Source organism: Mus caroli, unplaced genomic scaffold (genome assembly GCF_978045245.1).
Source record: "Mus caroli unplaced genomic scaffold, Mus_caroli_1 scaffold_8, whole genome shotgun sequence".
NCBI lineage: Eukaryota > Metazoa > Chordata > Mammalia > Rodentia > Muridae > Mus > Mus caroli.
The window spans coordinates 135,405,821-135,418,110 of NW_028227263.1; the positions used below are offsets into that span (position 1 = coordinate 135,405,821).

A 12,290-nucleotide genomic window follows, 5' to 3' on the forward strand; every position below is an offset into this window, starting at 1 on the left:
CTCATTCTTATATCCTTGTACAAAGCCCAAGTCCAAGTGGATCAAAGACTGTCACATAAAACCATATACACTGAAACTTACAGAGGAAAAAGTGGGGAAGAGTCTCGAACATATGGGCACAGGGGAAAATTTCCTGAACAGAACACCAATGGTTTGTGGAACAACAATATGAACTAACCAGTACTCCCCTGAGCTTGTGCCTCTAGTTGAATATGTAGCAGAGGATGGCCTAGTCAGCCATCAATGAGAGGAGAGGCCCTTGGTTTTGCGAAGATTATATACCCCAGTACAGGGGAATTCCAGGGCCAGGAAGCAGGAGTGGGTGGGTTGCAGAGCAGGGCAGGGGAATGGTATAGGGGACATTCAGGAATGCATTTGAAAAGTAAGTGAAGAAAATATTTAATAAAAATTTTTTTTAAAAAATCAACAAATGGGACCTCATAAAATTTCAAAGCTTCTGTAAGGCAAAGGACACTGTCAATTGGCAAAAAACAAACAAACAAACAAACAAACAAAACAGCCAAGAAATTCTGAAAAGCTCTTTAACAGTCCTACATCTGATAGAGGGCTAATATCCAAATATACAGAGAACTCAAGAAGATACACTCCAGAGAACCAAATGATCCCATTAAAAAATGGGGTACAGAGCTAAACAAAGAATTTTCAAGTGAGAAATATAGAATGGCCAAGAAGCACCTAGAGAAATTTCAACATCCTGAGTCACCAGGGAAATGCAAATCAAAACAATCCTGAGATTCTACCTCACCCCAGTCAGAATGTTTAAAAAACTCAGGTGACAGCAGATGATGGCAAAGATGTGGAAAAAGAGGAAGACTCCTACATTGCTGGTGGAATTGAAAGCTGGTACAACAAATCTGGATATCAGTTTGGCATTTCCTCAGAAAATTGGACCCAGTATAACCTGAGGATCCAGCTAAACCACTCCTCAGCATATACCCAGAAGATGCTCAAACATGTGAAAAGGACACGTGCTCCACTATGTTCATAGCAGCATTATTTATAATAGCCAGGAGCTGGAAAGAACCCAGCTGTCCTTCAACAGAGGAATGGATACAGAAAATGTGGTGCATTTACACAATGGAGTACTACTCAGCTATTAAAAATGATGAATTTATGATATTCTTAGGCAAAATCATAGAACTAGAAAATATAATCCTGTGTGAGGTAACCCAATCACAAAAGAACACACATGGTATGCACTCACTGATAAGTGGATATTTGTCCAAAAGCCCCAAATAACTAGGATACAATTCACAGACCACTTGAAGTTCAATAATAAGGAAGACCAAAGTGTGGGGCTTCTGTCCTTTCTTAGAAGGAAAACAAAATACTCACAGGAACAAATATGGAGATAAAGTGTAGAGCAGATACAGAAGGAAAGGTCACCCTGAGACTCTCCACCTGGGGATTCATCCCTTATACAGTTACCAAACCCAGAGACTATTGTGGATTCCAAGAAGTGCATGCTGAAAGGAGCCATTATGGCTGTCTCCTGAGAGGCCCTGACAGAGCTTTACAAATACAGAAGTAGATGTTAGCAGCCAACCATTGGACTGAGTGCAGGGTTCCTAATAGAGGAGTTAGAGAAGGGATTGAAGGAGTTGAAGGGGTTTGCAACCTCATAAGATGAACAAAAATATCAACTGACCAGACCCCCCAGGACTCCCAGGGACTAAGCCATCAACAAAGCAGTACACATGGCTCCAGCTGCATATGTAGCAGAGGATGGCCTTGTCATGCATCAAAGGAAGGAGAGGTCCTTGGTCCTATAAAGGCTCAATAGATGCCCCAGTGTAGGGGAGTCGAAAGCAGGGAGGTGAGAGTAGGTGGGTGGAGGAATACACTCATAGAAGCAGGGAGAGGGAGGATGTAATAGGGTGTTTCTGGAGGGATGGAAAACAGAAAAGGGGATAACATTTAAAATGTAAATAAAGAAAATATCCAATAAAAGAAAAAAGAAAAATATTTACTTTTATTAATGTGAATATTTTACCCTCATGTATCTTTGTATGCCACTTGCACCCCTGGTGCTCTTAGAGTTTAGAAGATGAAGTAGGGTCATCTGGAATGGCTATTATCTACTGAGTAAGTCCTGGAAACTCAACATTGTCGTCTGTGAAAGTAATACCTGCTAATGAATTCTGAGGTAAATTTACCCCTAAGGTAAATTTTAAATGAAAGATTTATCTCATGGGCACAGATCATAAAGAATGTATCAGTTTCATCATACTTTAGGAGCATACATATGAAAATATGTTTCTTTTCTTTTTTTATTAGATATTTTCTTTATTTACATTTCAAATGTTATCCACTTTCATAGTTTGTCCTCCAAAAATCCCCTATCCCTTCCCCCTGCTCCCCAGACCACCCACTCACATCCTTGCTCCTGGCATTCCCCTATACTGGTGCATAGGGCCTTCACAGGACCAAGGGCCTCTGCTCCCATTTATGACCAACTAGGCCATCCTCTCCTACATATATAGCTAGAGCCACAAGTTCCACCATGTGTTTTTATTGATTGGTGGTATATGTCCAAGGAGCTCTGCGGGTACTGGTTAGTACATATTGATGTTCCTTCTATGGGGTTTCAGTGCCCATAAGCTCCCTGGATATTTCTCTGGCTCCTCCATTGGGGATCTTGTGATCTGTCCAATGGATACTCAGAGCATCCACTTCTGTATTTGCCAGTCACTGGCAGAGCCTTGCAGGAGACAGCCATATCAGGTTCCTGTTAGCAGGTTCTTCTTGGCATCTGCCTAGTGTCCAGGTTTGGTGGTTGTTTAAGGGGTGGATCCCCATTAGGACAGTCTCTGGATAGTCTTTCCTTCAGGCTCTGCTCCAAACTGAATCTATAACTCCTTTCATGGATATTTTTTCCCATTCTAAGAAGGAACAAAGTATCCACAGTTTACTCTCCTTTCTTCTTTAGTTTCAAGTGTTTTGCAAATTGTATCTTTGGGTATTCTAAGTTTCTGGACTAATATCCACTTATCAGTGAGTGCATATCATGTAAGTTCTTTTGTGATTGAGTTTCCTCACTCAAGATGATATCTGCCAGATCTATCCATTTGCCTAAGAATTTCATAAATTACTTGTTTTTAATGCTGAGTAGTACTCCATTGTGTAGATGTACCACATTTTCCATATCCATTCTTCTGTTGAGGAACATCTGGGTTCTTTCCAGCTTCTGCCTATTATAAATAAGGCTGCTATGAACATAGTGGAGCATGTGTCCTTATTACAAATTGGGACATCATCTGGGTATATGCTCAGGAGAGGAATTGCTGGATCTTCCAGCAATACTATGTCCAATTTTCTGATGAACTGCCAGGCTGATGTCCAGAGTTTTTGTACCAGCTTGCAATCCCACCAGCAATGGATGAGTGTTCCTCTTTCTTCACATCCTCACCAGCATCTGCTGTCACCTGAAGTTTTGATTTTAGCCATTCTGATTGGTGTGAGGTGGACTCTCAGAGTTGTTTTGATTTGCATTCCCCTGATGATTAAGGATGTTGAACATTTTTTCAGGTGCTCCTCAGCCATTTGGTATTCCTTAGTTGAGAATTTTTTGTTTAGCTCTGTAGGCAATATTTTAAAAGTTTTATTTGATTTTCTGCAGTTCACCTTTTTGTGTTCTTGTATATATTGGATATTAGTTTCCTATCTGATTTAGGATTGATAAAGAGTGTTTCCAAATCTGTTGGTGGCCTTTTTGTCTTATTGACAGTGTCTTTTGCCTTACAGAAGCTTTGCAATTTTATGAAGTCCCATTTGTTGATTCTCGATCTTACAGCACAAGCCATTGCTGTTCTGTTCAGGAATTTTTCTCCTGTGCCCATATCTTCCAGGCTTTTCCCCAGTTTCTCTTCTATAAGTCTCTGGTTTTATATAGAGTTCCTTGATCCACTTAGTCTTGAGCTTTGTATAAGGAGATAAGAATGGATCAATTCACATTCTTCTACATGATAACCACCCATTCGGCCAGCACCATTTGTTGAAATGCTGTATTTTTTTCCACTGGATGGAATTAGCTCCCTTGTCAAAGATCAAGTGACCATAGGTGTGTGGGTTCTTTTCTATGTCTTCAATTCTATTCCATTGATCTACCTGTCTGTCACTGTACCAGTACCATGCAGTTTTTATCACCATTGCTCTGTAGTACAGCTTGAGATCAGGCATGGTGATTCCACCAGAGGTTCCTTTATTGTTGAGAATAGTGTTTGCTATTCTAGGTTTTTTGTTATTCCAGATGAATTTGCAAATTGCCCTTTCTAACTCTGTGAAGAATTGAGTTGAAATTTTGATGGGGATTGCATTGATTCTGTAGATTGCTTTTGGCAAGATAGCCATCTTTACTATATTGATCCTGCCAATCCATGAACATGGGACATCTTTCCATCTTCTGAGATATTCTTCGATTTCTTTCTTCATAGGCTTGAAGTTCTTTCATATAGATCTTTCATTTCCTTAGTTAGAGTCACACCAAAGTATTTTATATTATTTGTGACTATTGTGAAGGGTGTTGTCTCCCTAATTTCTTTCTCATCCTGTTTATCATTTGTGTAGAGAAATGCCACTGATTTGTTTGAGTTAATTTTATATACAGCTCCTGCAGTGAAGCTGTTTAACAGGTTTAGGAGTTCTCTGGTGGAATTTTTAGGGTCACTTATCTATACTATCATATCATCTGCAAATAGTGATATTTTGACTTCTTCCTTTCCAATTTGTATCTCCTTGACCTCCTTTTGTTGTCTAATTTCTCTGGCTATGACTTCAAGTACTATTTTGCATAGGTAGGGAGAACGTGGGCCCTCATTTTAGTGGGATTGCTTCAAGTTTCTCTCCATTTACTTTGATGTTGGCTACTGGTTTGCTGTATATTGCTTTTATTAGGTTTAGGTACGGACCTTGAATTCTTGATCTTTCCAAGACTTTTATCATGAATGGGTGTTGGATTTTGTAAAATGCTTTCTCAGCATCTAATGAGATGATCATGTGGTTTTAGTCTTTGAGTTTGCTTATATGGTGAATTACGTTGTTGGATTTCCATATATTAAACCATCTCTGCATCCCTGGGATGAAGCCTACTTGATCATGATGGAGGATCGTTTTGATGCATTCTTGGATTTGGTTTGCAAGGATTTTATTGAGTATTTTCACATTGATATTCATAAGGGAAATTGGTCTGAAGTTCTTTTTTTTTTTTTTTTTTTTTGAGTCTTTGTTGGTTGGCTTTGAGGTTGGTTGGCTGATTTTTCGAGACAGGGATTTTCTGTGTAGCCTTGGCGTTCCTGGAACTCACCTTGTAGACCAGTCTGGTTTCAAACTTTGAAATCTGGTTTAAGTATCAGAGTAATTGTGCTTCATTGAATGAACTGGGTAGAGTAACTTGTTTCTATTCTGTGGAATTGTTTGAGGAGAATTGGAATTAGGTTTTCTTTGAAGTTCTGATAGAACTCTGCAGATAGAGAAATAACCCATGGAGCTAAAGGGTTCTGGAACCCTATAGGAGGAACAACAATATAAACTAACCAGTATCCCCCAGAGCTTGTGTTTCTAGTTGTATATGTAGCAGAGGATGACCTAGTAGGCCATCAGTGGGAGGAGAGACCCTTGGTCTTGTGAATATTATATGCCCCTGTATAGGGGAATGCCAGGGCCAAGAAGCAGGAGTGGGTGGGTTTGGGAGCAAGGCAGAGGGCGGGTATAGGGGACTTTCAGAGATAAAACTAGGAAAAGAGATAGCATTTGAAATGTAAATGAAGAAAATATCTAATAAGAAAAAGAATTCATACTCCTATTACTTTATATCTGTGTTAGTTCCTAGCTCCCACTAGCTGTTCAAAGCTGTCTACAAATCTAGCTGTATATGACAAGACTCTGGCCTCTGGCAATAATGCTCATATGTAAACTCTAAAACATATGCTTGATTAAAAATAGGATAAATCTTAAAATAAATTAGTTTTTATTCATTCTTGGAACTATGACTTTCAAATATTTCTATTATTTCTCTTGATTTAGTTTGAAAAATTTTATGGTATTTTATAGATAATGATACATTTTAATCATTCTGTATTTGAAAATTGAATGCAATTCATTAAATTTATTCAAAAGAAAAATATTAATCTAATTTTTTGTTTTTTAGTTTTTTGTTTGGTTGGTTGGTTGGCTGATTTTTCGAGACAGGGATTTCTGTGTAGCCTTGGCGTTCCTGGAACTCACCTTGTAGACCAGTCTGGTTTCAAACTTTGAAATCTGTCTGCATCTGCCTCCCAAGTGTTGGGATTAAAGGCATGTTCCACCATGTCTAGCCTGTTTTTAGATTTTTATAGTGGCTTGTCTGTGTATAGGCCTCAAATTCATGAAACTGAATCCATACACCAGAGTAAAAGTAAATGCATAGATATATGTGTCTCTGTCTTTTGATTACTAAAATTAAAAATGCCTACTACCACATCTAAAGAAAGTATTAAACTTCAGTAAACATATCCATTTCCCCCATTCTATTGAAATGATAGATGACACTTAATTTATTTATAGGGAAAACACATCTAAACAATTTTCTTTCAGTAAGAGAGCTACATAATTACAAATGTTGTGATGAAAGCATTATTTAAGCTAAATTCATGAAATAATGCAGAAAATTGGAAAGAGCTGTACTTCAAGACTCATTTATACCACCCCTTGGCATATACTGAAAAATATTCCATCATACCACAAGGATACTTCCTCAACTATATTCATAAAGGCTGTATTTATAATAGCAAGAAGATGGAAATGACCCATATGTCTCTCAACCAATAGATACCGAAAATATGTTTCATTTACACAGTGAAATACTACTCTGATATTAAGAATAAAGACATCATGAGTTTTGCAGGCAAATGGATGGAACTAGAAAATATCCTCTGGAATGAGCTAACTCAAATCCACAAGGAAATGCATGGTATGTCCTTCTTAAGAAGTGGATACTAGCCAAAGAATTACAGAATACATAGGATATAATCCACAGAACTCATGAAGGTTAACAAGCAGAAGGGTGCAAGGGAGGATGTTTTAGTTGGACTTGGGAGGGAGAAGAATGAAATCACTGGAGACAGAGGAAGGGAGGGAACTTGTGTGAGAGAGAAGGGAGGGGGAAAAGGGCACATGATCTGGTATGGGGCAGGGGGATACAGGATAGAAGCCCTGAAAAAACAAATAGAAGTATGCAAACTTAGGGGTGATAAATGTGGGTGGACCCTCTGGAAGGTAACAGATAGCTGGGAAGTGAGATACTCTCAGGACTCAAAGGGAGGAACTTTAGATCAAATGCCCAACAGTGGGGAGAGGGAACTTGTAGAGTCTACCTCCATTAGAAAGACAGGGCATTGAGTGGAGGGATGAGGTTGCCATCCACAGTCAAAAACTCTGACCTAGGATTGTTCCAGTCTAAAAGTGCCACAGGAACAACAATGGAGAAAAGCCTGAGGGAAGATGGTCCAGTGGCCTGCCCAATGTGGGGTCCATTTCAAGGGATGGCTCCACAGCCTGACAATATTACTGATGCTATGGTGTTTTACAGACAGGAGCCTAGCATTGTTGTCCTCTGAGGGGCCCAATAAGCAGCTAACTGAGACAGATGCAGGTACTTACATTAAATCACTGGGCTTAAGTCAGGGATTCTTGTTGTTGAATTAGGGAAAAATTGGAAGAAGCTGAGGACAAGGGCAACCCCAAAGAAAGACCAACAGTCTCAACTAACCCCTGTAATCTCTCAGACACTGAGCCACCAAACAGGCAGCTTATACATGAACTGTTCTGAGGCTCTGGACACATATACATCAGAGGACTGACAGGTCTGGTCTCAGTGGGAGAAGAGGAGCCTATCCTTTGAGAGATTTGAGGCCCCAGGGAGTTAGAAGGCATTGCAGGAGGTGATGGAGATATCCTCTTGTAGAAAATGGAGGAGAAATGGGGTAAGGGAATGAGAGGGCACTGACTGGACTATAAAAATATAAAAGTAATAAAAAAAGATTTAAAAATAAATTTTTCAATTAAAGTATATATTTTGAGTTCAAAATGGCTCAGGTTTCTAATGCAAAATGAATACGTTATTATGAGGAGATAAACTTACATATATCAATATTAATATCAAATTCCCAACACATAATACACAATGATATATGTATATATATATATATATATATATATATATATATATATATATATGAATACTTATAAGAACATTCAGACACACACCGATGTACACAGTATTTTCCTGGTTGGATTTGTTACTTGCTCTATAATGATGATTCTTAATCCATGGTTTATGAGTAATGGAATACATAGATTCCTGGTCGTATCAAACACTTAGACTCTACTCAGTAGCAAAACTACCACTATAACAATTAAAAATACATATGGCTGTGGATTTTTTCACTATTTAGCTTGTTTTAATGTTTCTTCACAATGATAAAAATAAAAAGTACAGGCAAAGAATAAACATAATATTCTCACTAACATTATAAACATGGAATTATACATTTAAAACATTTTCTATTTTAAAAACTAAATCTGGTCATCAATGCAGCTCTGCATGTCTCTAGTAGGGCCAATCTCTGTGTTGCTGATGGTGCTCACGTTTATCCAATTTCCCAGGACTTCCAAGTCTGCCTGTTCCTTCAATCTGATCCAATAAAGGTCCAGGAGGGCCACTAGGACTACCTTGTCTTCCTGTACCAAAGCCAAATTAGTCCATGCTGAGGCCTCCTCAGAAGTCTTATCTGTCTCCACCTCTACCACCTCTGAACATTCAGCTACGATGATCGCAGTCAGTCCCTCAGTCCAACTATTTCTCCTCACATGCCACCAGGGCTGCCTCAGCTATGATTACCACCCTGAGGTGGAAATGGTGGAGGGAGGAACCCTCAGCATTAGGGGCCTTATACTGGTTGCATTCTGTTCTCCAGGTAAAATTTGGTTTCCACAGCACAGATTGAGACATTGCCAGACACTGCTTGCTGCTGGACATTTCGCCTTCCAAAGGGATTCCCTCTTGAGCCTCAGAGACCCTCTTGTGGAGGAGCTTCTGCTACCTCCTCCATGGCCTGACATATAAACCAACGTTCCTCCAGGACATCCTGTGCAGCCAGAACTTCCACGAAGTGGTGGTGGTATCCCTCTGCCCTCACATGATTGCATGCCACCCTGCAACCTGTTCATTAGAGGCTTCTTTTGGGTAGAGAATTTTTATGTTTGCTTCATTGAACATCTTTTCCATCTCCATTCCATGGCCCTGTTGGTAGATGGTGGAGCTTTGTAGGACATTGTGGCATCACATTTAGGCTTTCCTGTTTCCTTATCCATGCAGATATTGATCATGGCTTGTCCAGTTCTTTTGCTCATCTTCACAGTCCCACACTGCTTAAAGAAGCCTTTAGATCATCCAAAGTCAGATTGTCACTTAATCCTTACACATAAATTTCACTGTTGTCAGACTCTTCATCGAGGTCTATAGGAAAGCCTTGATCAAGATCTGGTCCTTCATCCATGGGTTCAGCAGTCTTATTGAAGACACCTTGATTTCCACAGTACCCATTGCACTCCTCCCTGCCCACTTTTGCTAATGCTTCTAGAATCAAACCTCCCTCTTCTCCTGCCACAGTTATCAGGGTCACTTAAGCTCTGGTTATCCCTTTGTCAGGAAAATTCTCCATATTTCTACCCATAAATACCCATGCCACTGGAGTGGTTCTTTTGAAAAGAACTCTGGTGCCCATAGCTGCTACTCTGTTGGCTATATTGATTTTTAGCCTGGCTATAGGTTCTTGTCTGAGGGGAGTAACTGTCTTATTTTGTGTTTTACTGCTGTGAACCAACACCCTGACAATGGCACGTCTTACAAAAAACAACATTTAATTGGGGTTGGCTTACAGGTTTAGAGGATGAGTCCATTATCATCAAGATAGCAGCATGATAGCTTCTAGGCAGGCATGGTACAGGCAGAACAGAGAGTTCTTAATCTTCACCTGAAGGCTGCTAGTGAAAGACTGACTTCCAGGCAATTAGAATGAGGTTCTTGAAGCCCATGGCAACAGCAACACACCTATTCCAACATGGATAGGCCTCCAAAATGTGCTATTCCATGGACCAAGCATACTCAAACCATGACATTCCACTACGTGACTCCAATAGGCTTATTGAACTACGAGTCTATGGAGGCCATAGCTAGTCATATAATATTAAAAAAAAAGCACATTTAGTACAACTTTTAAAGTCCACATAGTGTAAAACAGTATCAATTTTAAAATTCCAAGCTTCAAGGCCTCTACTGAGACCCAGCCAATCACTTATCTTTAGTCTCCAAATCAAGACAGGAACCAGCTGTGCAAACTAAACTTTGTATTTTCGTGTCTGATGTCAAAGCAGTTGTCAGTTCTGAAACACCTTTTGCATCTTTGTTGATGGCCACAAACTTCTTTTCCTGAGCTGGTTCCATTCTGTGTTACCAGCATTACTTAGGAGATATCCATTGGCTCTGGTACCTTGAAAATCTTGGGTCTCTGAGGCAACTTGGATGTTACAGCTTCTTTGAAACCAGGATCCTTACATGATCTTCTGGGCTCCTCCTAAGGGCAGATGTCAGGTCTCCAGCTCTGTTATCTGTATCAATCCAAGCTCAGGTTCATCCACTCCACTGCTGCTTTTGTTCTTGGTGAGCATCCCATGGGACTGGATTCTCCAGTATGCTGGGGTATTTAACTGCAACTAGGCTTCACCAATAACCTCTTATAGGCTCTCTTCATGATGTCAAGCTTCAAATCCTTTGCAAGACCCCATCAGTCCTAGGATATCAGCTGCAACTGCAGCTAAAATTTCACCGGTGGCCTTCAATGGCTTCTCACAGTGCTAGGCCTCAGCTGATATTCATGACCCCTTCATGCATTCAAAACCAGTACAACTTGTGTGACACTTACACACCAAGTATAGCTGCAACATGAGGAACAACCTCAGCTATCTCTGAACCATGATTTTGTGCTCTCAGTAAACACGTGCAAGAAGTTTTCACCTCAGTGATGCTGGTCACCACTAATTCCTTAGCTTCAGCTAACCAGCAATAGTCTCCTCTCCTCTTGACTATAAAGTTTGAGAAACATGTCCCAAGCTGCTATGTTCTGCTGATTGCAACATCTCGAACATGGTCCTCTAGTTCTATTACATTAACACTAGCTTCCTCTTTTCTAACTTCTTCATTGCCTAAGCTTTTCTGTCCTGTATCATGCTCTGTATATTGACCTTGAATTTAAATATCAGAATGCCTGACTCCTGGGATTAAAAGGGTGTGCCACCACACCTGGATTTAAGTTGTTTTTATTTTTTCCCCACCTAGAACATGCTTTGTCTCAGGGTGTCCTTCTTCAGGGATCTGTTCGGCTTTGTCTGCTGGGATTAAGTGTGTGTACCACCATGCTTGGATCTAAATTTAGTTGGGTAGGTTCTTGCCACAAGGGCACTACTCCCTTAGTCCAATTTAATATCATGAACACTGAATTCAGCTCCATTTCACTTCCGGGTACCCCTTTAATACTCAGATTATATATTTTTGATTTTTCCTTTCTCAGCTTACCATGTTCCTTTAAAATGCTTTTTTTGAAACTTAACCAGAGGAAAAAAATCTATGATGGGCATTTCTGAGATTTCTTTATCAATTTAATTGATCTGACTTTCTTCATCTTAGCCTCACACAGGATCTTAAAACAAGAGCAAAATTTGATCACATTCGTCCCCAAAATATCACAAAAGCATTCTTTAGGACACATATTGAAAATCTCCCCTGAAACCTCTTAGACCAAGTCTGCATATTTCAAACTCTTTTTCAGTAACAAATTATTCCATATTCTTAATATTGTAGTTCCTTTTGCCCTATTTAAAGCATTCCACTGCATTCCAAATCCAAAGTACCCATATCCACATTTTTCCAATAAATAAATAGATAAATAAATAAATAAGGTCAGGCCTATATTAGCAATATCCCACTCCTGGTGCCAACTTCTTTTTTTTTATTTTTTTTTCTATCCACCCACCATCCATCCATCATCTACCTACCAACCATCCATCCATAATCCATCCACCCAATCATCCATCCATCCATCCACCTACCATCCACCCACACATTTTTTTTAATTTTTAATATTTTATTACATATTTTCCTCAATTACATTTCCAATGCTATCCCAAAAGTCCCCCATAGCGCCCCCCACTTCCCTAGCCACCCATTCCCATTCTTT

The 12,290-nt window shown here is 39.6% G+C and overlaps 1 pseudogene; it reads right to left on the reverse strand.

Annotated features, from left to right (window-relative positions):
* Positions 1-8,605: 8,605 nt before the first annotated feature.
* LOC147003639 (RNA-binding protein EWS pseudogene) lies at positions 8,606-9,843 on the reverse strand (annotated as a pseudogene).
* Between the last annotated feature and the right edge of the window lie 2,447 nt (positions 9,844-12,290).